This window comes from Myotis lucifugus, unplaced genomic scaffold, assembly GCF_000147115.1.
Source record: "Myotis lucifugus unplaced genomic scaffold, Myoluc2.0 scaffold_30, whole genome shotgun sequence".
In the NCBI taxonomy this organism is placed as follows: Eukaryota; Metazoa; Chordata; class Mammalia; order Chiroptera; family Vespertilionidae; genus Myotis; species Myotis lucifugus.
The window spans coordinates 7584632-7610875 of NW_005871078.1; positions in this window are offsets into that span (position 1 = coordinate 7584632).

The following is a 26244-nucleotide window of genomic DNA, read 5'->3' on the forward strand; positions in this document are numbered from 1 at the left end:
CCACTGCTTGCCATCTGTGAGGCGCTGCCCCCCTCTCCTGCCACCAGTTGCCTCCCTCTGCAGGCAACAGGCATGGGATACAATTGCTTGGCTGGCCTGGGCCTCCCTCTGTGAATGATCACTGCTGGCCCCACCCACTCGCCGCAGTGCTGCCAGCCTGGTAGCCTGGGCCTCCCTCTTTGGGGCAATCGCAGAGTCCTCCCCACACCACCCTGATCAATCACCCCACTGGCCGGTGGCCTGGGCCTCCCTCTGTGGGGCAATTGTGGGGCGATGGCGGGCCCCACAACCAATCGCATCACACCCACCTTGGCTGGCCTGGCACCAGTGGGTGTCATGGCGTGGTCGTCTGGAATGTCGTATGGACGGTATTTCTGCTGTTCAGTTCAGTCAATTTGCATAAACGTTTTTATTATTATAGATTTTTTTCAGACATCAGACAACCACTGGAATATTTAACATAGGCTTCCATTCAGTTTTGTGACAGGTACTTATTATTGTATAACAAACTACCTTTCAAAAACCAGTGGCCTAAAATAATAACTCATTGCTTAAAATTCTGCCAACAGGCTGGGCTCAGCTGGGCAGCTTGCCTCTGCTCCATGTGGTATCAGCTGAGTAAACTCCTGTGTTTGTAGTCAGCTGGTGTCCTGACCAGGTCTGGGGCATCCAAGATGGGTTTATTCATTGTATTGTGCATCTCATCTATGATGGTCAGATCAAATAGGTGCTGGTTTGGCCTCTCTTTCTTCAAAGCTGTCTTCCATCTCCCAGGGTCTCTTTGTGTGGCTTATATTCTATTCCAGTGATGGCGAACCTTTTGAGCTCGGCGTGTCAGCATTTTGAAAAACCCTAACTTAACTCTGGTGCCATGTCACATATAGACATTTTTTGATATTTTCAACCATAGTAAGACAAAGACTTATATTTTTGATATTTATTTTATATATTTAAATGCCATTTAACAAAGAAAAATCAACCAAAAAAATAAGTTCGTGTGTCACCTCTGACACGCGTGTCATAGGTTCGCCATCACTGTTCTATTCTATTAGGAGGCTGGCTTGGGCTTCCTGGCTTGGGCACCTCATGGAGGCAAGAGAATAAAAGCAAAAGGTCTTCTTAAAGCCCAGGCTGAGTTATTGTGTAGCATCATTTTTTCCATACTCCCTATCCTATATAATAAAAGCCTAATATGCTAAGTGTCCAGTTGACCGGTCAGCCATTCCACCAATCAAAGCAAAATATGCTAATGATACGCTAAGGCTGCTCAACTGCTTGCTATGATGTGCACTGACCACCAGGGGGCAGAGCTCCAACCGATAGGTTAGCTTGCTGCTGGGGTTCAGCTGATCAGGGCTGAGCGAGACGGGCCGGATGCACTTTAGAGCCCTCCCACGGTCCCTCCCCAGCTGGCCAAACTCCCGCATCCCCCTCTGGCCCCAATTGTGCACCAGTGGGGTCTCTTGGCCTAGCCTTTGCCCTCTCGCAATCCGGGACCCCTTGGGGGATGTCAGAGAGCAAGTTTCGGCCTGATCCCGCAGGCCAGGCCAAGGGAACCCACTGGTACATGAACTCGTGCACCAGGCTACTAGTGTATAATAGTTAAGAAACTAATATTGGTGGGTTGTTCCCAATGATATGAAATCAGGGAGGAGTGACTCATGGGAGACATTATGTAACAATGAACCCCAGTTATCTGAAGGAATGTTTCTATCATTCCTTACACTGGATACAAAAGATAAGTTATACATATTTTCCTCCTTCAGTGACCATCCAAAATCAGCTCATTATTCCTACAAAAGAACTTCAAAGTAGTCATCCAATGAAACCACAGAAGTACAGCAAACCCACCTGAATGAAATACAGAATTCCTCTAAGTGAATGGGTACTTTGTTGGTGGATTAATTTTAAAAGTTAGTAAAAAATGGGAATCATACACAAATTTTATGTAAATTACATATTTCACTTTAACATGAAATGATCGGATGTTAATTCATTCACTGATATTTTAATGTAGGACCAAGGCTTTTGTTTGAGTAAGAGTTCATGGACTAGAATAGTGCTTCACTTCCCTTGTATGAACCCACCAACAGTGATAACCATTGATTATCAATCTTGATAGCTTTGAAGTGTGATAAAAGCTCAAACAGTTGCATATCAATCTGTTTAGAGAACCTGAAATTTCTTTATAGATATGTTTTTATTTATTTTAGAGAGAGAAGAGGTGGAGAGAGAAACATCAATCGGTTGTGTCCTATATACCCCATACTGGGGATCAAGCCCCCAACCTGGACATGTGCCCTGACCGGGAATCCAACCAGTGACCTCTTGGTGCCTAGGATGACACTCAGTCCACTGAGCCACATAGGCTGGGTGAATTTGAAGTTTTTACATTTTCTTCCATTTTCTTCTAGTTGTCTCACCCATACCTTATTCACTACCAGTTATTTGAGCAATTTCCTAATCATGATATTACCTTTCCACATTATTTACATAGTTTTCATAAAAATAGCAACTAGTCCTTTTTATACCTATTCTGGATCAATTTATCGATATGTTAATTTATGCAATTTTGATTACAAAGTACAACTGGGGTAAATTGGGGAATCAACAGGTCTGGCTCTTAGCAACTGTGCAGTTCAGTACAATGGGAGAGAAGTGCATAGGCTGACTGTAGCATGTTTGTTAGGCTGTGAGTATCCACCAATATGTTCTTCAGAGGAAATGGGGGATGTCTATTAATCTGGTGACATGATGAAGTGGAGATTGTTTAAAAGAGTTTCTACTATAGGTAAAATATATCTATGATAGGTAAATTAGTACCAACTCTGAATATTGCTATTATTCAAACTCCCTGCATGACTTAATTATTGGTTGATTCATGTGGCTGGTCATCAAAACTCTGCATCTAAGAATGTAAAATAAAATTCCTTATTGCCTTGTCATTTGGAAGGTCTCAGTGCTGTCACCAGAATCTCACCCATGTTCCATTGAACATTGTTCACCAAGATGCTCTTTCTCAGACTCCACTCCCACAAGTCCCTGCTGTACCAAGTGGTCAAGATTTGCTGATGTGCCCTGGTATTTGGTTGCGAGCTGTGTACTGGATTCCAACCTGACCAAATGCTGTGATCCTCAGTTAAACTTGAAGGCCATTTTTGTCTCCAAAGTATTGGGTTCAGTATAAAAATGTGTAAGTCAAAGAAGATTTATTTTCTCCCTGCTGACGTGGACCAAAAGAGAGAGGTTGCATTGTCCTGAAGGAAACTCAAATGTACTTAAACAATCAGAGAACTTTTGAAAGTGTCTGGTCAATTTCCAATGTATCTGTTACTGACTGTTTGAATAGAAAATACAAGCTGAAAGAAAACTGTGCTCACAGAGTTTAAAATCCTTGACTTCCTATTGGTAAGCTAAATGGAAAGAATGTGCTTTTAATGCTTCTGTCTGAAAAGAATCCTCACTCAATTTTTAATTTGCTAACACATGGGAAAGGGAATGGTTTTGATTAAAATTCTTTTAATACATTAGGTAGAGTCTTGTCATGAGAATGGTGTCCACTAATATACTGCTGTCATCCCTCCTCTATTTAAATTCCATTTGATTCTAATTAGTGTAGATTCAGTAAATAAAGTAACAAATGATGGATATTGAAGAAACACCGTATTGTTTGTATCATAATGAAATTCAAAAAATCTAATCTCAGTTATAAATTAATCTACTATTAATGATAACTTATTATATCATTTAATAAGATCATCCTATCTAATAAAGAGGGAATATGCTAATTGACCCTCACACTGTCACAAAGATGGCGGCGCCCACAGCCAATAAGGAGGGAATATGCTAATTGGTGGCCCCACCCCCAAAGATGGCAGCACCCACAGCCAATAAGGAGGGAATATGCTAATTGACTGCCACGCCCTCAAAGATGGCAGTGCCCACAGCCACAAGATGTCGGCACCCAGGCAGGCCCGGCCTTGTGGCGTACCTGCCTCTGGAGTTACCCAGTTCCCTCAGCCCCCTAGCCACCCAGGGCTGGCCTGAGATGCAGGTAAGCCTCAGATGGTGGCTGCCCAGCTGCCCAGGGCTGCCTGAGGCTCAGGTAATCAGGACCAGCTGGCCAAGGCTTGTGCCAGCAGCAGAGGTGTGATGGGTGTCGCCTTCCCCTGATCTCCGGGTCACCTCCCGCCCCTGAGGGCTCCAGGACTGTTAGAGGGGGCAGGACAGGCTGAGGGACGCCTGCTCCAGTGCATAAATTTTCATGCACCAGCCTCTAGTTTTATTATAATTCCAAATGAAAGTTTATTAACTAATAAAATTAAAAAGTAGAATTCACTGAATATTACAAAAAAACATATTTTTCATTTATATTGTGTACTAGTGAAACATTTAAAAGAGCTCTCTCATGCTATAGGTGGCCTTAGACATCAGCTGCCATGTATTTCTGGAAGAATTAAAAATTCCAGCAATATTTGTTATCCGGGTTTAACAATTGGAGAGAGGGTTTTCTGCTGGAATGGTCTTACTGTTTTAGAACTTTCCTATAGAGTCCTCAAAAATATATTTTTTATATCACAAATAGAAACTTGAAATTATTTTTTTTCCTTGTTAATATAATTATATTCTCACTATATGTGCTGTGTTAATTAAGTCTGGCAAGATAAATGGATGTTCATAAAAATCAAAGAAATATTTATTTTAAAAATATACTAGCATTTCTGTTCATAGTGGTCATATTTGTAAGCAAAATTTCAAAAATGAAGTATAATATTTTTTATTTAAAAAAGGGTTTTGTTTTGGTTTTGGCCTCACACATCTCTTGCCCTTCAAAAATAGTTTAATTGATATTCTGTTACATGTCAATATGGCATTTTGGAGCGGGTATTCTTTAGGCAGTTAAAATGAAGTTAGTGGTATATATTTCATAGCATTATTGTGAGAATTAAATGAGTTAATTCATGTTAGTTCTCAGAAGTGTTACTGGCATTGATGAGCTTTGTATAGTGCTAGCTATTACTATATCCAGAATCTAACCCCATCTCTGCACTCCACTGTCCTCGACCCATTCCCAACAATGTCACCATTCTCACCTGCTTGGATCACTGCCTAACTCTTACTGGTCTCCCTGCCTCCTTGTCTGTCTCTGCGCCATCAATTCTCACCTGGCAGCCTCAGGATTCAGGATCCTTGGTCCAAGTCACTCTTCTGCTCAGAGCCTGGCACTGGCTCCCCCTCATCCAGAGTCAAAGTCAAAGTCCTCACATCAGTCTGCACACTCCCTAGTCTGGCCCATCCCTCCTGTCCCCATCGCCCACTGCTTGCTTCTCATCCCCTCAGTTCCAGCCTCAGTGGGCTCTTTGCTGCTCCTGGAGCTCCCCAGGCACAGCCCTGCCTCTGGGTTTTTGCACTTGCAGGTCCCCCTGCCCCGAGAGAGTGCTTTCCCCCTCGCATCTGCATGGCTCACCTCCATGCTTCCCTCAGGACTTCTGCCACCTCCTCCATGAAGCCTTCCCTGACCACCCTACTTAAATCGGGACACCCCACCCTCAGCACTTCCTCTCCCTCTTTCCTGATTTCTTTTCCTCTAAGTGCTCAAACCCTCTGACAGTTTTAATTGCTGTTTTGTTCATTGTCTGTCTCCCTCCACTAGAAGAGCAGATACTTTTATGACCCAGCACAGGTCACAGTATCAAGCACCATATATAGGACTCCCTACTCCCCTAACCTCCTTCCCTCTGGCAACCACCACACTGCTGTTTGTGTTCACGAGTTTCAGTTTTCTATCCCACGTATGAGTGAAATCATATACTTCTTAGCTTTTTCTGGCTGACTTATTTCACTTAGTATAATATTCTCAAGGTCCATCCATGTTGTTGCAAATGGCAGTAGTTCATCCTTTCTTATGACTGAGCAATATTCCGTTGTGCATATGTACTGCAGCTTCTTTATCCAGTCTTCTATTGCAAGGCACTTTGATTGTTTCCATGTCTTGGCCACTGTGAATAATGCTGCAATGAACATAGGTGTGCATATATCTTTGCAATATAGAGCTTTTAAATGCAGCACGCCTGGAATTCCACTTGATGTTGGCATTTCAGAGAGGCTTGAAGAAAAACTGCTCAGGTGTCCATAAGATCATCTGCTCTGGATAATGAAGGCTTGACAAACTTTGGAGGGAGCTCTTGACATCCATTTTCTCACAGCCTTGAACTAGAGAGAGACAGTCACTCATCCTTCGCTCCTAAAAGCATTCTTTGTAAGAGAAAGTTGTCTCGAGCATCACGGGGTTAGTGATGGAGAAATAATGGATGCTATCTTGACTGATGGGAGCAAGCAGAAGGCTGTTGACAGCAGGGAAGGAAATGGTTTGGGGGAAGATGAGAAAGGATAGGAGAGAAGCAGAGCTGTGCATCTCTGCCTGGCCTGGGTTCATCGGCCGTGGCGCCAGCTGAGCGCCACTGGCTGGAGGTCCCCTGCATCTCTAGGGAACAAAGCCACAGGTCCTCCCCCACAGGGTAAGTCCAGAATGGAGACAACCACATTTAAATATTTAAATATAACCACATATTGTAAATGTGCAGTAGTGGCTGGCTTTACACAAATAGTTCCATTTGTTCACATAGCAACACAAGAAGACCGGGAAAGAGACTGCAACACAGACATCAACCCAACATCACACAGCTAGAAAGTGTCCTAGTCAGAAAAGTTGCTTAGGGCTTCTGAGTCCAAATTCAGTTCTTGTTCCATTTCGCCAGAGCAGTTTCCAATCATCCTGTTACAAACACTGCGGTTCATTTTCTTCACACCAAGCCACCAAGAAAAGGTTAATTTATAGTCACCATCATCTCTTTAATCTCTTTTTAATTTTTATTTAAAACTAGAGGCCCGGTGCACAAAATTCATGCACTTGCTGGTTGGGGGGGGGTGTCCCTCAGCCTGGCCTGCACCCTCTCACAGTCCAGGAGCCCCCTGGGATGTCCGACAGTCGGACATCCTTAGCACTGTCGCAGAGGCAGGAGAGGCTCCGGCCACCGCTGCTGCGCTTGCCAGTGTGAGCCTGGTTTCTGGTTGAGCGCCGCTCCCACTGTGGGAGCACACTGACCACCAGGGGGCAGCTCCTGTGTTGAGTGTCTGCCCCTGGTAGTCAGTGCATATCATAGCCACCAGTTGTTCGGCCGTCAGGTTGAAACCGGCTTTCCGACATCCCCCAAGGGGTCATGGATTGTGAGAGGGCACAGGCCAGGTCAAGGGACCCCTACCATGCACTATTGGGGCTGGGGAGGGATACATGAGGTTGGCCAGCCTGGGAGGGACCGCAGGAGGGCTTTAGGGCTTGTCTGGCCTATCTCGCTCAGTTCCAATCGGCCAAACCCCAGCAGCAAGCTAACCTAATGGTCAGAGCACCTGCCCCTGGTGGTCAGTGCATGTCATAGCGCCTGATTGACCGGCCAACTGCCCCCTGGTGGTCAGTCCACATCATAGCGAGCAGTTGAGCAGCATTAGCATATCATTAGCATATTACACTTCAATTGGTTGAATGGCTGACCAGATGACTGGACACTTAGCATATTAGGCTTTTATTATATAGGATGTTTTTCAATTATAATTTACATTCAATATTATTTTCTATTAGTTTCAGGTGTACAGAATAGCAGTTAGATAATTATATACTACAAAGAGATTCCCCTGATGTTTTCAGTACCCAATGGCACAATACATAGTTATTATAACATTATTGACTGTATTCCACATGCTGTACTTTACATCCCTGTGACTATTTTGTAATTATCAATCTCTGCTTATCAATCCCTTCAACTTTTCACCCAGTCCCTCCACCCTTTCTCCCCTCTGGCAACCATCAATCTATTCTCTGTATCCATGAGTCTGTTTATTTTATTTATTCATTTATATTGTTCTTTAGATTCCACATATAAGTGAAAGCATATGGTATTTGTCTTTCTCAGACTGGCTTATTTCACAGAGCATAATACCCTATAGTCCATCTATGCTGTTGCAAATATGGTAAGATTTTGTTCTTTTTATGGCTGAGTAATATTCCATTGTATATATGTACCACTACTTTTTTACCCAGTTGTCTATTGATGGGCACTTGGGTTGTTTCCATAGTTTGGTTATTGTAAATAATGCTGTAATGAACATAGAAGTGCATATATTCCTTAGAAGTAGTGTTTTGAGTTTCTTCAGAAGTTTTGCCAGAAGTGGAATAGCTGGGTCAGAAGGCAATTCCATTTTTTTTTAATTTTTTGAGGAAACTCCATACTGTTTTCCACAGTGGCTGCATCAGTCTGCATTCCCACCAATAGTGCAGGAGGGTTCCCTTTTCTCCACATCCTCACCAATACTCGTTTGTTGTTTCACTGATGATACCCTTTCTGACAGGTACGAGGTGATAGCTCATTGTGATTTTAATTTGCATTTCCCTGAGGATTAGTGGTCACCATCATCTTTTTAAAAGAGCAGCATAACAGTGCAATTTAGAAAGAATTTCATTCAATAAAATCCCCCTCAGCTATCAGCCAATTTAGTTATTTACCAAGACTCATTTCCTGAGGAAATGGACAGCAATGGTCTCACTGTAAATTGTCTTGGGAAACAAGCAGGGCCAAGTCCTTCTAGGTCATTCCTAGAAGTTATCTGCCCTCTCTGTGGGAGGTCGGGTTATTTAGTAGACCACTTATTTGAAAAAAAGTCACATTTTTCTAAATCACCTTAAAGTTTTTTTTTCAGGCTGGTCCATTATGGGCCAGAAGCAGTACAATTAGAGCAGAGAGTGACTATCTGAATTGTTTAAAACACTTCCAAATAGTGAAAGAAGCAGGCCCGTAGGACTAGCTACTTTATCAGTGGCATTTTATTGACAGGGTAATACAAATGTTATGACAGGAATTAAGTCCAGGTTAAGGTCACAGACAAATACTTCCCAGAGATCAGGAAGGATCTAGGCACTTAATGAATGGCAGAGACTATCATGGGTGAGCTAGAGTTTCTTTGGGTATTTTTTTTTTTTAAATATATCCCATTGATTCTCTGCAGAGAGGAAGGGAGAGAGACAGAGAGTCAGAAACATCGATGAGAGAGAAACATCGACCAGCTGCCTCCTGCACATCCCCCACTGGGGATGTGCCCGCAACCCAGGTACATGCCCCTGACCGGAATCGAACCCGGGACCCCCCAGTCCGCAGGCCGACGCTCCATCCACCGAGCCAAACCGGTTTCGGCATCTTTGGGTATTTTTATGTGTGGTCGAACCCGGGACCCCCCAGTCCGCAGGCCGACGCTCCATCCACCGAGCCAAACCGGTTTCGGCATCTTTGGGTATTTTTATAGTTAACTTCAATAAATTCATTTGTGAAAATGGCAATCAGACAAGTAATACACATTCAGAAAGGAAATTGCAGACACATGTCTTACGCATAGTTAACTTCAATAAATTCATTTGTGAAAATGGCAATCAGATAAGTAATACACATTCAGAAAGGAAATTGCAGACACATGTACAAGCTACAGTAAGAAAATGACTGAAACAATTAAAAATCATTGAATTTTAAACAGAGTATTAAAAAAACTAAAGATTATTAAAATTAAAAATAAAACTAAAATTTAATCATATAAATTTCATCAATAAATAATCTTTGCTTATTATCTGGATTAGAGTTCTGTTTTATGGCTTTCTAGACTTCAGCCTGTAGACCGTTAGTTGAAGTTAAGAATAATAGAGCTGAATGCATGTTACATTTTAATTCGTGTTTTCCTATAAAACTCAGAAAGCTAAGTTTTACATACTTTATGAATGTCATCTATTCTAAATTTGCTCTCCATAATGCCATACTTTTCAGGAATGTAATGTTCATTTTGTATGATCAGAAACAAATATTTTATTAAAAAAATTTTGGTAGCTAAGTTTCCTGAAATTTAAGTTTATTTGTTGTCTATCTTTGAAAACTGGTCTTTATAAGCAGACTAGATTGGCTAATGAAACAACATGAAGTAATTATTCCAATGGAAAATTTCATTAGTAGCTACATATTTACTTAGTGGGCTATACTTCCTGAAAGTTTAACTGAATTGTCTTTAAAACTCATAGATTGACAGGAGACATTGGTCTCCTTGCATTTTCTTTTAAAAATATTAGTATTTAATCATGTAATTGAAGTAATAATGACTTATACATATTTTAATAACCCATTTTTTTCCAGCTGTGGCTTCCTTAATTGTAAAGTAGGGACAATACTAATTTTACCATAAGGAACCATGAAGATTACATAATCTAATGAATGGAAAACATTTTATAAACTCTAAAATATAATACAAGTATCAGCTTTACTAACACAGTTATTCAGATCTTTTTTCTTCTTCTTCCTTTTGTTCCAGTCTTCCATTTTTCCCTTAGGCGCATTCTCCTTCCCAAAGACTGTCCTATTCACAAGCCACGGATTCACTGCCTTAGCTGAAAAGAAGTAACGATGTTGTGTTTAAGGAAATGCTGTTAAATAGAAATTAAGAGCCTCTTAAATGATCAAATAGTTGTTTGTTTTTCATTGACCTGAAAGCCAAAAAAGGAGATAGAGAGCAGAAATTGTGCATGCATGCAACAATTATTAAGCATTTAAGTTTTCTATGTTTTACTTAGTATTTTCAGTGGATTAGAGATTATTTCCATGACAACCAATCTTTTTTCCCTTCAGCACATTAAACCATATTTCTGTACTTATTTTGTCTTTTAAAGAAACACTTTTTCCAGTTCAGATTAAAACATCAAACACAATACCTCATAATAAATTTTAAAAATTCAATTCACAGAAAAAAATGAAAAAGCAATAGTAAGAGAGTCCCTATAAACAATACAAATGTTGAGTGAGACTGTGAGAAGGAAAATCCAGCAGCTGTTTGTACTGGTTTTCAAAAGAGGGCATGAAAATCACCATTCTGATCTAGTGCAGTGAAGTTTTATTGACTTATATCAATGGGACTCTGTTTTCTGAGTGAGAGGAATAATTACCAACAGGATTTTTGTATGGCACACCTATAGAAATAAAAATCAAGATGTGCTTAAATTTATTCAGACAGATATCTCTTGACTTATTCATCTTTCCCAAAGAAAATTCCCTACTTGACCTAGTGGGGACCTCAAGCCCCAATCTAGTTCAAACACATGTTTAAAGGGGACATACACAAATGTGCATTGTTTCTGCATGAGTCTATGGTAAATAAAATTATGTGTAGATATTTTAAGGAAGCATTTGATTTATAAAGTCAAAATAAAATGTGATAGTTTCCTGACCTGGTTGATAAAAAATCCTTTTAATAAAATGGAGCTTCGTTTCATAACGAGTGCGATGCTTGCACATGATTAGGTGAACCCCAAAGGATTTTTCACCTCATCACATACCTGGTAAGAGAGGCTATTGCTTCCAGACATTTACCATCACCAGGAACAACAACAAAATCTCTGCACAGGATTCATATGGAGGGCTATGCTTGGTAATAGAATCAGTAAGTTGCTGTAAACACTAGCAATCCTACGCTCTGACAGTGTGAAGCTTTTGTTAAAACGAAGTCTCTGCTCTGATTGTGGTCATCCCGAAGTCCTCTCCCCACAAATGTCATGGTTCTACAGCCGCAGACAAACTCTGCGCATAGGACACATGAAAGGTCTTCTCTGCTCACAGACTTTGTATTTGTTTCTCTCTCCTAAGGAAATGGTTGGGCTTTAAAAATTACTTCTTCTGTGATGAAGGAGGAAAAGGTCCCAGGTAGGCTCTCTATGACTGCATGTCATCCAGGAAACCAGCAGCAGGAGAATTGTCCCAGTGGACATTCCTTAAAGCTGTCAGTGGTCAGAGAACTTGGCGGTGGTGGGAGGCGGTGGTGGTGGGGGGGGGGAGATTAAGACAGATAGAATGACAGACAAAAGAAATATTTGAACTACTTTCCTGGCTGCATGTGCTCTTATAACCACCTCCCAGATGCAGCAAAGTCATTCTTAGACACAACTGTCCAGGGAAGTTTCCAGGACAAGGCCTGAGTGAGTGAGCACAAGGGTATTTTATGCTGCAGCCATAACTGAAATCTACCAGCTGCCTCTCACCTGGGGTTTGCTCTCCCTTAGTTTACTGACTACAGTGTGGTTGGGGGGAAAGGCCCTTGAACTGTCTTTAGAGCCAATTAAAGACATGCCCAGAGAAGCAGTGGGGCATTCTGAGGCTCAATGTGTTTTCTTTGTCCATCCATCTCTCATGCATCTCTCATAATAGCTTCCTAAGCTCTTGTGTGGGCTTTTTAAGCTAATGCAAGTTGTCTCCCTGGCCTTTCAATAGAAACTACTTCTGCTTCATGTAAACTGATCTTAGATGGGGAGGTCCAGGGGAGCAAGCTTGGCATTTAATTGTCCAGAGACTTGGACAAGCACTGATCCTGTTTTTATTACTGGGGCCTTATCTTGGCTTTTCTACATTAAAAGCAAGTCCCATAGGCTTATTTCTAATACCTTGGGTGACAGAGAAGAAGAGAATGTATTATGCTGACTATGTCTACTATAAATGTGGCAAAAATAGCTACGTCATGCAGCGCTGCTGACTTGGCCTCCTTGCAGTTTTGAGTTAAGGAGGTAAGAAAGCTAACTCTCTTGCTTTCTTAACTGATGCAAAATTGGCTTTCGGATCTACATACATGCAGACAATCCTCCTTGGCCCCTGCTTCTGAACATTGGGAATGTTCGCCTGGTTTCTGTTTTATTTCCTGATAATTGTGCACTGCTTGAATATTTTTAATAGTATTTTGCCAGTATTTCAATGCTAAAAAACATATTATGCCAGGCAGATTCTAGTGGCAGAAGAGGAAATGAAACAAAACAGACAAGGAAATCAAGAGAAAGAACCATTTGGGCAGGCATTTTATACACTTTCCTTCTTCTGTAATGTAGATCCTTTATCCAACGAATTTCCACCATCATGTGCAAACAGAGAGCACTGTAAGAACCAGTGGGCAGCAGCCCCACTGGGCCAGAAACTCAGCACCTGAAGCAAGGGGGATTTTTTAAATGAAAGAACTTGAAAGTGATTTTAGCCCCGAGTGAGCTAAAATTTATTTAATGCCAGCAGCTTTTGCCTAGAAGCTCCAAATTATGCATTATTAGGTGGCTCTTTATTTTAATACTCTGCAGCAGTGGTTTTATTATGGGGGAAAATTTGCCAGTGTTTGATTTTGATAGTGGACTATCTGGGGACAAAAGAACAAGCAAACTCTGCCTAATTTAGAGCTTTTTGCACAATCAAATGACTTACCATTTTCACCTATGTCTCCATCATGTGAGTGCCCTGAACAACCATGGGCTCAGCAGAAAAAAAAGATATACTTCTCAGAGGGCTCTCCAGTTAGATCCACAGAATAACTGGGCCATTTTAAATCTCGGGACATAGCTTTAAGGAGTGGAAGGTCAAGGGCATTGTCATTTAACACTGTTTTTGGTACCATGTCTAAAGTCTCTTCCTAGGGCAGAGTAATTTGGGGTTTCAAGCTTTCAGAGGATGTGATATTCCTCTGAATTAATTTTTTCCCTTGTCAGTCAACAGTAATATTTTTCCAAGTATTTTCCCAGAAATACTACTTCTGAAGGATATCTATTGCTGTTCTTAAGTGAGTGAGGCAGGAGCATGGAGGTCCCTAGTCAAATAAACTTAGGAAATGCTGAGTTGAGCAAAGATAGATTTCTATATTGCCGGAGTCTTTAATATGCTAGCGCATCCTGTGAAACTTCAAGACGGAAATATGAATAGAGCATTACCTAAGTAATGGCATTCAGGGAAAAGCATTTCTCAAGACCAACATTCCAAGAAATGTAATTTGGGGAAAAACATATGGTGTTATAACTCAGTTATAATGACTGGTTTATGCTATATCTAAGAAACAAAGTGAGCTGGGATTGGTAGTGGTGACTTTTGCTTCTGTGAATAGTCTTTGGTTTTTGCTTACTGCTAGGTTATGGGTTGATAATGCAATTAGGTCATTGAAGACTGGGTTAGAGTTAGGTGAATCTTATATATTTATTAGTATAAACCGTAGGCATATGGGTGATGTTGTTGGCCATGGTAGTGGTGGTGATGGTGTTTTACTTCCAAACTAGAATGAAAACAAACAAAAAAAAATTGAAATATTTTTTAAATGCTTGGAATAAAAAAAAATGAAATATTTGTATATGTCTTTTGAGAGGCTGAGAAGTCACACAAATGATGAAATAGTTGTTGTATTTAAACTTCTGTGGGGCAAAGATTATGCATATTCATATTTGTCCATCCTACAGAACTTGCCCTGGTCCCTTGTATTTGCTAGGTAATTGATAATGTTTTCAACTGAATTAAAATAACTCATCAGAAATTCAGTCATCATAAATTATGCTATTGGAATGTCCTGTTTTATCTACAAAGAAGAAAAATTAAAATTAACAATAAACTTTTCCCTAAGAATATTTTGAATTTAAAGCTTCTGAAATTAATATATTTTGAAGAGTTTTGTTTTTTAATTTGAAATTTACTAAACTTACTTAAATATTGATGACAAGTTTTTTTTGTTTATAAATGTTTTTGTATCATCAGAATAAAATTTATTTTAAAAAATCTGGTTATTCTAAGCAGACATAATATTACCTTATTTTTTCTTGTAAAGCCATGGTTGCACAGCTGAACATACAATGACTGACATGGTTGCCTTCAGTTCTGTCTTTCATTAATGCTTTGTCAAGGGCTCTCTCCAGATGGCTGTTAAGTTCACAGGCTGCTTGTGTTCTTCTAGCCTCTCCATAACAGAACTGATGGAATTGAAGGAATTGAATTGCAGTATAATGTGCCTGCCTGTTTACCTCCTGAATCTTGGGGTGGTATTCACAGAGATACTTGTGCTTTTGTGTGCATGCGTGTGTGTGTGTGTGTGTGTGTGTGTGTGTGTGAGAGAGAGAGAGAGAGAGAGAGAGAGAGAGTGAGTTTGTGTTTTTCTTTAGTCCCATTAAGTGGAAGAATTGGTGTTGGACAATTATGGAATAATTTTACGAGTGTAAAGTGATAACATTCATCTTGGGTGTCTTGGGTGTGAAGGAAGTTGTATGTTTAAAAATGGTCTTAGATCTCAGGATGGAAAACAAAATAAAGGGGCCACACAGCACAAAAAATAAATGCCATTATTATAGTATTACAGTTATCAGATCTTAGCTATTGTAAATAACACTGCAATGAGCATAAGGGTGTTTATTCTGATTGGTGTTTTAGTCTTCTTAGAATATATTCCTAGAAGTGGGATCACTGGGTCAAATGGTAGTTCCATTTTTAACTTTTTGAGGAAACTCCACACTGTTTTCCATAGTGGTTATATCAATCTGCATTCCTACCAACAGTGTACTAGGGTTCCTAACAACCTTCTGCACAAATAAAACAGATTGTAAACCAGGTTGGCAACCCAAACAACAGAAATCAGCATCAATTGAAAAGGGAAATCATTCTATGGGAGAACATTTTTGCCAACGATACATCTGATAAGGGGTTAATCTCCAAAATATATAAAGTACTCATACAGCTCAAGAAAAGGAAGACAAACCACCCAATTAAAAATGGGCAGAGGGCCTAAATAGATACTTCTCCAAAGTGAACAAACAAGAGGCCAAGAGACCTATGAAAAAATGCTCAACATCACTAATTATCAGAGAGATGCAAATTAAATGACAATTAGGTACCACCTCATACTTGCAAGAATGGCTACCATCAATAAATCAACAAATAACAAATGCTGGTGAGGATGTGGAGAAAAAGGAACCCTCGTATTCTACTACATCTAGATTTTATGCCCACTATTTTTTGATGTGTAGTTCTAATGACTCTTTCTTAAAAAGTTATTGCTGTTTCTCAATGTGTTCTATTTAAAGCCCAAATAGCAGAAAGGCTGAAGACATTCCTTCTTATACTCTGTTAGATCCCTGGTTTATACAATATAATGAAAAAAATATTTTAAATGTTATACAGATGTGATTTTTTTTTCTTGGCTAATTCCTTTCAAGGAAGTCAGCTTTAATGGTCTGGCTGCAAAATGACATTTTGTTCTTATGCTATAACACTGTGTAAATGTGACTCCACGGAAAAAAGATGGCGAGGTTCCTTTTAAATTTCATTTTGCCAAGACCTAAGCAAGAGATCGATACTATAATCTTCCCTTTTCAATTTGCATACATTGCCAGTACTCTTTTCTTGAATGAGTACAGATGAGTTCAATTTAGGGAAAACAAATTTATTCTGAAGGATGGAAATGGCTCCTTTTCACAATAAAAACCATTCAAGAAAAACCAACATAGGAATTCTTTTCTCTAATTCCACTCCAGTAAAGTCAGTTCTTGATGACTAACCCAGCTAATGACAATGCCTTACATTTGTGTAGTAGTTTGTAGTTTTCAAACTGTGGTCTTTGCTTTATTTCATGAGAAGCTCACAGTGAGTGTGCAAAGTAGATCAGGGAAAAGAGAAACTGAGGCTCTGAGAGATGAAGCGACTTCCAGAAGGTCACACAACTAACCGATGACAGGACCTGAATGGCCACCCTGGTTTACAGTCTGTTTTGTGTTGTTGTTTTTTTGTACAAGCAGAATGGCTGTATTTTAAGGCAGATCATTCAATCCGCTAGTTAAGAAAAATTATAATAGTTAATATCAGTATAATACCTTCTACTTTGCAGAGTTATTTCAGGTCCTTTATCTTACTTAGGTTTTAGGTGAACTTATCCACAAATATTTTTATCATTGCCCCCATTTTACATCTGAGGAAACCAAGATTCAGAGATCTCAGGTGACCTTGGTCTCAGCTGTGGCAGACCCAGGATTGAGTTCCTGCCCTTGGACTACTGCTCTGCTCACTTACCTTAGCCATACTGCCCCTCTGGCTCTTCAATCTAAAACTGGTTTGTGTTCAATGTCATGATTTCTGTTTTTCTCATTGGGGAAAAGCACCCTCCAAACTGTGTCTTTCTGAAGGAGATATTAAATACTAGAGGCCCAGTGCATGAAATTTGTGCACTTGGGGGGGGGTGGGGAGGTCACTCAGCCTGGCCTGCACCCTCTCACAGTCCGGAAGCCCTTGGGAGATGCCTGACTGTCGGCCTAAGCCATCAGTCAGATATCCTTAGTGCTGCTGCAGAGGTGGGAGAGGCTCCTGCAACCGCTTCTGCCCTTGCCAGCCATGAGTCCAGCTTCTGGCTGAGCAGTGCTCCCCCTGTGGGAGCACACTGACCACCAGGGGGCAGCTCCTGCATTGAGCAACTGCTCCCTGGTGGTCAGTGTGCATCATAGCAACTGGTTGTTCCGCCATTTGGTCGATTTGCATATTAGCCTTTTATTATATAGGACTAGAGGCCTGTTGCATGAAGAGATTCATGCAATAGGCCTTCCCTTCTCCTGGCTGCCGGCACCGGTTTTCCTCCGGCACCTGGGACCCAGGCCTTCGCTCCGGCTGGAGCTGCCTTCTGTCCTCCATCTTCATGGCCCCGGCTGGAGCCGCCTTCCGTCTTCCGTCTTCGCAGCTCCAGCTCACCTTCAGTCTTCGCTCCGCCACTTGGAGCCTACATATGCAATCATTGATGGTGGTTAATTTGCATATCGCACCGATTAGCCAATGGGAGGTGTATCGAAGGTACAGTCAATTACCCTGTTTGTCTATTATTAGATTAGATAGTCTACAGCCCCTGAGCCAGCATCTCTGAGTGCAGAGTGGTGACCCAGAAAACAGCGGACTAATTCACGTGTAGCTAACTCTGAGCTCTATTTTCATTTTCCTGAAGAGATTTATACTTCTAAATAGCAGTGGGTCAAAGTCTGGAAGCAGAAAACAATACTTTGTACTTGATTTTTACTTTACTTGTTTTAGATGTATTTTGTCTCTCTGTCTTACAATGGCATGGTATATTTTTCTTTAAACTGTGCCCTTTACAGTTATTGTGCTTTTTATTTTATTTTTTTAAATTGAAATTTAATGTTTATTTTAAGAACCAAAGTTAGGTCTTTGGATGTGAGCAACTTGGATTACATTTGGGCGCCTCTGCGAGGTAGGCTGTCCTTCTTCTTGTTTTATGAATGAGGAAACTAAGCATGGAGGTCCCAGGAGAAGACCTGGAACAGAACCTGAGTTGCTTTGCTCTGAGGTCTTTCACTCGTATTCCTCTTCAGCAACAATAGTTTGGTGCCAGCCTCAAACAACAGTGCCTTTGTGGGAGCTTTGGAACCCAGGTTGGACACTGAAACCCAGGTGGGGCCCAAGACCAAGCTGTTTTGAGGAGAGAGGACCACACCCAGGTAGCTGATTCGCTAACTGTGGTCTCAGCTAAGGAAACAGAAATAGCTCCATATCCCTGAGGACTTGGCTATAGTCCAATTCGACTTGGTCCTGTCAGCAACACCACACACCCAGAAGGGGTCACACTCACCTGTGCCTCAGGTACTGGGCAGAGACCATAGTCTGGCTCTGGATCCTTAAGCAGCCCATGCTCAGCTCAAGCCCCCGTGGCTATGGTCTGGGAGTCCCTTAAGGTAAGCCTGCCAAATTAGATCTGACTGTAGATTCTGAAAATGCCCTGAAACTGGGCTCCAGTCCCTCCCAGCATAGCCCATGAGCAGTCCTGCTGACACAGGGACTCAGCAGAAGACATTCCCATCTGCACCCCCAGGCATCCTGAAGGGGCCCTAAACTTTAGGCTCCTCCCAGCCATAGTCCCTCTGTGGGCCTGCTGGATGCGGATCCAGCAGGAGACACTCCTACCTATGCCCCTGGAGATCCTGAAAATTCCCTACAGCCCCTCCCAGCTGCAGTCTGCAAGCAGTCCTACCAGCACAGCAGAATCTCCTGTCTGTGTCAGGAGATCCTGAAAAGACCCCGTACATGGCTTGTACCTTAAGGGAGCTGTCCAGCCTACCCGGGGTTGGGTGAGAGACATCCATTCATGCCTCCAGAATGAAGTCTTGGCAGTAGATCCTGGAAGTGCCCTGGGATTCAGTTCCAGAACCTCTCAGCCATGGTCCAGGGCAGTCCTGCCCACCCGGGACCTACCTAGTGACTCAGCAGGAGCTATCCCAGGGACCTGGTGAGAATACACCTGTTGCATACCTGGTAAGAGGCCCACTGCCTGGGGAACCAACTGTGGACCCTCAAGTGGACCCTTGTCCCAGTGCAATCCTACTGAACGAGATACTGGAGGCAGTCCCCTCCACCCAGGACCACACAGGATCCACATCCACCTGAGCCCCTGGTGACATCCCATCAACTGAATTCCTGTCAACAACCTGCAGATGGAGCAACAGCTTCCTAATCCAGCTCTAACCCAACATGATTGCAATTTGAGGTAATTCCATGAGACATTTAATAAAGAAATATAAAGCATAGAAAGAACCAACTGATACCTCAGAAATATGAAAAATCAAGAGACTACTATCAGCAATTGCATGCCAAAAAACTAGATAGCCTGGAAGAAATGAGAAAATTCCTAGAAACATACAACCTACCAAGACTAAATAATGAAGAAAAAAATCTGAACATACCAATAACAACTGAGAAGCTTGAAGCAATAATAAAACATCTGCCAACAAAGAAAAGCCCTAGACCAGATGGCTCCTCAGGTGAGTTTTACTAAATACTAAAAAAAAATAAAATGAACATCAGTTCTTCTCAAGCTCTTCCCAAAATTTGAAGGGAAAGTTTCACTCCCACACTTACTGTATGAGGCTATACTCTTACTCTGATACAAAAACCAGATAAGGACACTACAAGAAAAATATAGGACAATATCACATAGATGTAAAAACTTCCACTATAGAAAACAGTATAGAGATTTCTTAAAAAATGCTTTGAGTGCATTATGCTAAGTGAAATAGGTCAGATGGAAAAATATAAATACTGTATGATCTCATTTGTACATGTAATTTAAAAAGTTGCACTCATAGAAACAGAGTATATTGGTGGTGGGAGAAATGGGGAGATGTCAATCAAAGGGTGCAAACTTTCAGTCATAAGATAAATAAGTTTGGGGGAATCTAAGGTACAGCATGGTGACTATAGTTAACAATACAGGATTGTATACTTGAAATTTGCTAAGAGTGTGAGTCTTAAATGATCTTACTACACACACACACACACACACACACACACACACTGATTAAAAGGAAGAAAGAAAAAAATGCCATTTGAAACTGCTATTCTGGGGAGACAAGCAAGCTTCCTAAGATGATTAATCTTTTCAGGAGTTACTTAAATGTAAAAATGAGAGGGGATACTAACAAGACTTACAGGAAATTTCAGATAGTTATGTATTTTCTTAACAATATGAATGACCTATTTACTCTGACAGCACAGATCACCCTTGAGATGGCACCAGACAACATTAAATCTTTCTAATGCATTTATTCTGTCTGTGTGCTACATAATTTAGGGAAACCAGAAGCCAACTATTGATTTAGGCTCATCTATAAAGGAGTATCATTTTAACCACTTGACAGGTGTATATAGAATGGAAAAATAATTAGTAAACTAAAATTGCCTCTGAATTGGCCATACACTTGTCATATGGAACAAACTCTACAAGTTTTTTTTTTCATAATGACAAACCCTAATACATATGATTTGAACAAATGGATAAAATAAACATGATTGGATCAACTGTAGAAGTAAATTACCCTTCAGTACCTATTCTGTCCAATAGGTGACAGGTCTATTTCGGTGAAGTCAGAGAAAAGAATGTCTGAATAGTTTTTGAAAATCATGTGATATCAAGGGTGACACACTAATCACTCTCTGAACTTCTGTTAAAGGTGTGCAGTTGGTACTGGATGGACCACGGAATTCTGGTTTCTATGGTCTGAATATTTTTCACCAACATTGGTCGCAGGGTTCTATAGTGTTAGCTTGGTAAATTTGTTAATGGTTATTCTGTTTACTTATATTCTTCCTGATTGTGTGTGTAGGCTTGTTCTACCAGCTTTTGAGAGAAATATGTTAAAGTCTCACCTGGATGTGGAGTATCTAATTCTCCTTTTACTTTTATCAGTTTATTCTTTATATATTTTGAAGCTGTATCACTGGTTGTATACAGAGTAAAATTGTGGTATCATCTGGTAGGCTGATACCTTTATCATACTTTAAAAGTCCCTCTTTATCTCTAGTAACACTTCTTGTTTGAAAAGTGTACTTTGTCTGATTTTGGTATAGTTATACCACCTTGCTTTTACTTTATGCTTACAAGATATATATTTTTCTATTATTTTACTTTCAAATTTTCTGTCTTTTTTTTTGGAGTTTTGAGATAACTGTTTTATTGAGATACTAGAGGCCTGGTGCATGAATTCATGCACCAGTGGGGTCCCTCAGCCTGGCCTATGGGATTGGGCTGAAACCGGCTCTCTCACATCCCTTGAGGGGTCCTGGATTGTGTGAGGGTGCAGGCAAGGTCAAGGGACCCCACCGGTGCACGATCTGGGCCAGGGAGGGACGTGGGAGATTGGCCAGCCGGGGAGGGGCCGCGGGACGGCTCCAGGGCATGTCTGGCCCATCTTGCTCAGTCTTGATTGGCCGGAACCCAGCAGCAAGCTAACCTACTGGTCAGAGCATCTGCCCCCTGTGGTCAGTGTCTGTCATAGCGACTGGTCGACTGTCTGCTTCCCGGTGGTCAGTGGACATCATAGCGAGTGGTTGAGTGGCCTTAGCATATCATTAGCATATTATGTTTTGATTGGTTGAAGGGCTGACCAGACGACCAGACACTTAGCATATTAGGCTTTTATTATATAGGATAATTTACATATCATGCAATTCACCCATTTGAAGTATGAAAGTTAATGATTTTAGTGTATTCACAATGTTCCACAATTATAACCACAATCTATTTTAGAATATTTTTATTACCCCAGAATGAAACCCTATTCCCTTTGGCTATCAGCCACCATCAACCCTCATCCTTCCTAGTCCTAGTCACCCACTTTCTGCTTTTATAGACTTGCCTATACTGGACACCTCATATAAATGTAATCTTACAATAAGTGGTCCTTTGTGCCTGCCTTCTTTCATTTAGGATTATGCTTTCAGTGTTCATCCATGTGGTGTGTATTCTGATACTCTATTTCTTTTCTTTTTTTGCCAAATTATATTCCTCTATATGAGTATACCAGATATGGTTGTTTCCATCTTTGGCTATTATGAATAACTAGAGGCCTGGTGCACAAAATTTGTGCAGGGAGGGGGGTGTCCCTCAGCCTGGCCTGTGCACTCTCACAATCCAGGACCCCTTGGGTAGGGTCCCTAGGCCTGGCCAGCGATCAGGGCCTATGGGAGCTTTCTTTCCCCTGGCTGCTGGCAGCTGACCCTGCCTCCGCCGCTGCCACTGCTTGCCATCTGTGCTGTGCTATGCCCTCCTCCCCTGCCACCAGTTGCTTCCCTCTGCAGGCAATAAGTGTGGGGTGCGACCTCTTGGCCGGCCTGGTCTTCCCTCTGTGGGGCGATCTATTGTGGGGCTCTGTGATAGATTGCCCAACAGAGGGAGGCCCTGCCCACCTGGCCAGGGCTCTGCAATTGATCATCACACAGAGGGAGGCCCCGCCCACCCAGGGCTCCACAATCAATCACTGCGCAGAGGGTGGCCTGGGCCTTCCTCTGTGGGGCGATCATGGGGCAACGGCGGGCCCCCCCGACCAATCGCATCACACCTGCCTTGGCTGGCCTGGCACCAGTGTGTATCATAGTGTGGTCATCCAGAAGGTAGTCCGGATGGTCGTTCTGCTGTTCGGTCATTTGGTCGATTTGCATATTACGCTTTTATTATTATAGATGCTTCTGTTAGCATTTTGACTCAGGTTTATGACTCTGTTAGCAGAATTACTTTAAATATAGTGCACTTCTGTGGTTTGGAGATGTATTTTATACCTGGGTATGATACTGTGATCCTGTCAAAAGTTTGTTCAGGGAAAAATTATATTGAAGTATTACTTAAATTTCCTGTGGGTTATGAACTACTACATTTTCCTTGACTTTATAAATTAATTAAGAAAGGAGAGGTCTAGATTTTAATTCATTATTTATAAAATTTAAATAAGATAATAAGAACAAAAAATTGCCTTATCTGTGCCAGGCACTTTTCTAAGCATTTTAATTAGTTTAATTCTCATGAATTATATAGGTACTATTATTACCCCTTTGTAAAGATGAAGACACTGAAACATGTGGATGTAAAATAATTTCCCCAGGAAACACAGCTAATAAGAAGTAGAGGTAGGATTTACTAGTAAACCCAAGATGTTTGACTTTAGAGACTGTGTTTTGACTTCTAAATAGGAATAGGCAAATAAATTTCTTAGCAGAACCTGTTTGGTAGTAAATGTTCAATAATTGGAGGTTCTAATTGTCATTTTCTTATTATTCCAAGTGGGATTATTCTGTTTTCTTTAGGAGCATGTCTATGATTTACAATGCTGTATAAGAGCAATTAAAATGTTTCTCATATTATTTGACATCAGTAAAACTTAAATTTTTTTAAAGCTTGAAATATACAAAATTGTAACAGTATTTTATATATTTGGCAAATATTTATCAAATTATCACTGTGCATATTACTAGAGTAGTCTCTAGGGCAGTGATGGCAAACCTAAGACACGCATGTCAGAGATGACACGTGAACTCATTTTTTTGGTTGATTTTTCTTTGTTAAAATGGCATTTAAATATATAAAATAAATATCAAAAATATAAGTCTTTGTTTTACTATGGTTGCAAATATCAAAAAATTTCTATATGTGACACGGCACCAGAGTTAAGTTAAGGTTTTTCAAAATGCTGACACACCGAGCTCAAAAGGTTCGCCATCACTGCTCTAGGGTCAAGGAGATAGAAGAAATTATCTTACCCTTGTCAGAGCTTATAAACTGGTAAAGATCACAGACCAGTGCATAATTGCATAAGAAATTAATTGGAGGAAGGAGTGATGCTGAATATGACCTGCCTGTGGAACTACCATACCTGGATTTGAAATTGTAGTGTGGAAGTATTTGGGAATTAGTCCCCTGCAATGATTAAGGAACTGGACTCAGGCATGCCCAGGTTCGAATCCCAATGTTCTCACTGAGCTGAGTGACTGGGCAAATGCTGTGACCTCAGAAACATTTCCTATTTTATTTTAGAATGGGAATAATACAGGATAGGGAAAAAGTAGGTTTATAGGTGTGAGTATGCAGAGCACAGTTTATTCTTGTATTATTTATTAATTATTGTATAATTTTCCATACAAACAACTACAAACCTATGTTTGCCATGCCCTGTATTGCCTGCTTCAAAACATTGAATGAGCATTAAAACATATGCATCACTAAGCATGATACCTGGCAGAAAGAAATTGGTTAATATGTAGGGAACTTTCTGGAGTGATGGAAATGATTGAGGTGATGGTAATATGGATGTATACATTTATCAAAACTCTTTGGACTGTACACATAATTGCACTTAATTGTATGTAAATTACCTCAATAAATTTTATTTTAAAAATAAATACCTCTTACAAACTTCTTGGGCTTGATGATCTCTTAAGAAAAGTTATTTTAGAGGGTGGGGGGGTAGATGAGGGTAAAGGAGGGATAAATGGTGACAGAAAGACTTTTGGTGGTCAACACATGATAAATCAGTATACTGCTGAAGTATGCAGTTGTACACTTGAAACCTGTATGATTTTATTAGCCAATGTCGCCCCAATAAATTCAATAAAATTAGAAGAAAGAAAGGTTATTTTAAACCTCTTTCAAAGTGGCATGAGCCAAATTTGTTAGCCTAAGTCTTCAGCACCTAATGACTTTCTAAAAGCTTCCAAGCAAAGGTATAGTGCAGAGCTAAGAGGAAACATTTTCTATGGCCCAAGGCTTTGCACCTGGTAATACTCCCTATTGTGCCAGTTAATTTATATGCCAACTTGGAGGGCATTTTTTGGATGAGATTAACGTTTTTATTGGTGAACTCTGAGTAAAGCAAATTGCCTTTGGTAATGTCAATGGGTTTCATCCAGTTGGTTTAAGGCCTGAACAGAACAAAAATACCAAGCTCGCTCTAGCAAGAGAGAATTGTCTCAGTAGACTACCTTCAGAATTTAACTACAACATCAGCACTCCTGGGTCTCCAGCTGCTGGTTTTGGACTTGTCAGCTTCATAATTGCATGAGCTGATTCCTCCTTATAAATCTCTTTCTTTATGTATACGCAACCTATTGGTTTGTTTATCTGGAAAACACTGACAATACATATACTAAATTAAATGATGTGATCAGATCCTTTTATTTATACCCCACTCTAAATGGGGTATAGCTTAAGGGTATAGCTTCCCACCAAGGAGCAGAGTTTACAGAGAATGACTATAATGACATTTTTTGATTTGGCAATTGAATGTGTAGGTGAACCTGAAATATTAAAATTCATCATCTGAAAATGGCAATGAGGGGTCACCTCACACCTGTCAGAATGGCTATCATCAACAAGTCAACAAATGACAAGTGCTGGCAAGGATGTGGAGAAAAAGGAACCCTCGTGTACTGCTGGTAGGAATGCAGACTGGTGCAGCCACTATGGAAAACAATATGGAGTTTCCTCAAAAAATTATAAATGGAACTTCCATTTGACCCAGTGATCCCACTTCCAGGAATATATCCAAGGAACATGAAACACCAATCAGAAAGAATATAGGCACCCCTGTGTTCATAGCAATGCAATTTATAATAGCTAATATGTGGAAACAGCCCAAATGCCCATCAGCAGATGAGTGGATAAAAAAACAACAACAACTGTGGTACATTTACACAATAGAATACTACGCTGCTGTAAAAAAGAAGGAACTCTTACCATTTGCAACAGCATGGATGGATCTGGAGAGTATTATGCTAAGGGAAATGAGCCAGTCAAAGAAAGACAAGTATCTCATGATATCACTTATATGTGGAATCTAATGAGCAAAATAAATTGATAAGCAAAATAGATCCAGAGACATAGAAGCATGAGACTGATGAATTTCAGAGGGAATTTGGGGGTGTGTGTGTGGAGAGATTAACCAGGAAACTTATATGCATGGCCTGGGAGGGGCACGTGCAAAATGGAAGGGGTCAGTGGGGAGGTCGGAAAGGGGACATCTGTAATACTTTCAACAATAAAGATAAATTAAAAAATAAAATTCATCGTTTGTATTTAGTGCCA